Consider the following 3,558-nt stretch of genomic DNA (forward strand, 5'->3'; position numbering starts at 1 on the left):
CTTTTGCTAAGCTAGCCTTGATTGATTAATGATATGCAATCTGTACAAATCCATAGTGGTAGGTGTGGACCCCACCAACAAAGAGTCTGGGTTGTAGTCTATTTGCATCGGACTGCCCGGAGTCTGAGTCTGGTAGACCCCTCCCCCAAGAGGCCAAGATCAGTAAGCATCCGGCCTCCTAATTGCATGTTACTACTAATTTTTACCCCACTTCAGTGTATAATAACCGACTACATGTACATATGACATCGATCATGTCCCTCCTATGTATTTAACCGACCATCCTTCCAAGTACAATTACCCAAGACATAACCTGCAGATCGCCTCTATCAAAATCGAATCAATAAGCGGGGGTCTAGATAAACCGACGCTCAACCCCCTCCTCTCCCGACCCCTCCCCAACCCTAACCGCCGCCGCCGGGGCAAAGACCCTCGGGGCGTGGCGGCGGCGGGGGCCTCTCCTCGCCGACGTGGGGGACGGCGGACGGGCTCTCCCCTCCTCGACGCACGCGGCGGCGGCCGGCGCGGATGGTGATGGGCGGCGGCGGCTCTTGCGCTGCGGTCCTCCCCCTCCCCTCCCGTAGGCTTCCACCCGCAGCACACCGGCAGGGGCTGGTGGTGGGCAGCGGCCAGGCCCTCGGTCTACGCCATGCCCCGCCCCCGCCTCTCGTCGGTGCATGGAGGCGATCTCGGGCTTCTTCCGTGTCACGAGGGCGCTCGGGGCAGCAGCCTTGGGTTCGACGGAGGAGGTGGCTCTCTTCTACGCCGGAGAGGGTCGGCCTGCAGTTGGTGGTGGTGGATCTTTTGATCTATCACCGCGATCCGGCGGCGAGATGGAGGGGCATGGAAGCCGGCGATGGTGTCACTGGTGGAGGGTTGGATTGGCCAGCCCGGGATGATCGCCGACGTGGGGGCCCGACCTGTTTAAAGGCGGCGGTCCTAGGGCCTCTCTTGCGTGAAGAGGAGGACCTACCGGAGGCCTGGACTCGTGATCTGGCCGGTGGGTTGAGTTCCGGAAGGCTCCGCCGGCGAATGTAACAGTGCTTTGCCTAGAGTTTGCTGGATCGGAGGTATTCGGTCGTGCGCACCCATGCTTTTATTCCGACCGATTGGTTCTGGAGGGAGCGGCGCGAAGCTCTTTTTCTGTGTTGACATCAAGTGACTATGGATCCATGATGAAAGTCGGAAGAAGAGAATTTCATGAAGGCCGGAGGGGAGGACTAGCTAAGGGAGGTTCAAGTCTCCGCGCTGTTGAGAGACTTGCTTGGTGTTCCGGGCTTCACAGCAGTGGTATGAAAGTGGGGGCGACAACACAAGTGAAGTGCAGAGTCCTACCTTTCAGGGTGAAAACCCAAGGTCTGGCCTTAACTGGTTGTGTCTGGCAATGGCCTTGGTGGAGGCATTGTTTTGAGAGCGGGGACTATCTTCAGGGTGAAAACCTAAGATCTTTGATCGGACGACGACGTTGTTTGAGCACTGTTCTCTTCTTGGAGGCGTCGTTTTTTAGAGAGTCTGTAATTCAGGTGTTGTCTTGGCGGTGAATGTATTGCTGTTGTTAGGCCCGAGATACTGTAGCGGGACTTTTGTTTCTTAGTTTTCTTTTCCTTTTTTTGGCTGTGTGCATCCGTAGTGCCATTAGGATGGTGCGTTGTTGCAGAGGGTGGGTGTAATTGGTATCTTATTGATATTAATATATTCCCTTTATCGAAAAAAGCGGGGGTCTACGGTGGCCATTAGACGTGTTTGGCATGGTGAGCGATGTCTTGGACTTTGACCACAAGCGTAATATTGTCTATGCCCGTGCAAGGAGTAATTGTCAAACCATCACGGAGGAAGTAATTTTCACATCTTTCTACTTTCTATCGTATTATGCCAACGAAACATTAGAGTTGACTTAATTAACTGTTTCACTCGCATGCGCAGCATCCGTATCTCGCACTCACAGGTCCTTCCCGTGCTGTTGTGACCTGTATCGACCCCGGAAACATCGAGATTGTGCTCAAAGTTAAGGGCGCCATAGAGTCTGAGGATATAGACCTGAGTTTCCTAGTCTTGACGTTAAAAAGCAGTCTCTACATTTCATATCGTAGAGACTACCCTAGCAAGCGTAGCACATTGAAGTTAGAATTCTACCACATCGACCATGCCGTGGAGGCGACGATCAGCGTGCGGCTCAGTGGTGGATCGTCATTGCCACATGGTGGTGTACTCACGGCTAGTACCGCCAGCATAGATGACGTGGAAGTTTTGTTGCTTGCTTTCGGAGATGGTGAATTGCCTGTCGCAGACGATGACAAACTCATTCTTTCGCGGCGGGCCGTCTCCGTTGGTTACGATAAGAAGTTTTGGCTCAGGGTCTCTATCATGTCAGGATGTGTTGAGGATGAGCGGGTGGCTACAAGAGATGACATTGTTTTTACCTAAGAAACAAGGTAGAAGTTGTGGCGTGCTCGATATCGGCGCATGTAAGATGCAAGTAATTGTTGGTTGGTCCGTTTTTGAATGGTACTGCGTAGTTTCAATGAATAAGATGCACGCGTATTTCAAGAGAAACTTTGACCAAAAAATAAGCAAAAAAATCTTGATTTTATTGTACGTAATTGATATAGTTGGATTTATATTGAAACACACTTTCTAACGATGCTAATTTTATACTCCATCTATCTAAAAATAGGTATCTCACTTTTGTCTAGATATGGATGTATCTATATGCATTTTAGTTAGAGATACTCCATCCATGTCTTAGATAAAGTTGAGACACCTATTTTTAGATGGAGGGAGTACCAATAATCTTTATATTTTTTTTTGAAGTTATTCTTGATTAAAGAGAAAACAGGGAAAACAAGATTTGTCTTGTTCATCGAAACTGAGGGAGCAATAACTTGCACTTGTTGGCGATCCATGAATTTGGCCGAAACAAGTTTCATGCTACTAGCATGAGCCGATATAAGAGCAAGTACAATAAATTCTAATCAGCAGGCTATAAGCAATACTATATTAGTAAAATCTTAGGTGGAGCACAGAGAAGAGAGGAGAGAGAGGAGAGCGGGTTCTTCCCTTGCCGCCCTGCTATAGCGCAATCAACGAGAAGCTGCAGCCGGCTAATAGCCTGATGTGAGTGCTTTGAGCTGGCTCTGGTATGACCTGCAGTCTTGCATGTAACGCGTATATGAATCTAGGCGGAAACGATGTCCTTCCAGGGCTCGTGGTTCGTGTTTATATAGGCAAGGTATAGCCCTTGCAAGCGTGTATACAAGAGGTATAATACATGTAGAGAGTACAAATATAAATACTATCTAACAGCCCCCCTTAATCTGAACTTCTCTGAAGATTTAGATTACGCCTAAATGCATGAAGATTCCTGACTTTAGTAAAGCCATCAGCCACTTGATCCTTTGTTGATATAAACCTGATTTCCAAGCGTTTTGCTGCAACTCTTTCTCTCACAAAGTGAAAATCAATCTCTATATGCTTTGTGCGTGCATGAAACACAGGATTAACTGAAATGTATGTAGCACCCAGATTATCACACCACAAACATGGTTTCTTTTTCAAGAT

The sequence above is a fragment of the Lolium rigidum genome, chromosome 2, assembly GCF_022539505.1.
Source record: "Lolium rigidum isolate FL_2022 chromosome 2, APGP_CSIRO_Lrig_0.1, whole genome shotgun sequence".
NCBI lineage: Eukaryota > Viridiplantae > Streptophyta > Magnoliopsida > Poales > Poaceae > Lolium > Lolium rigidum.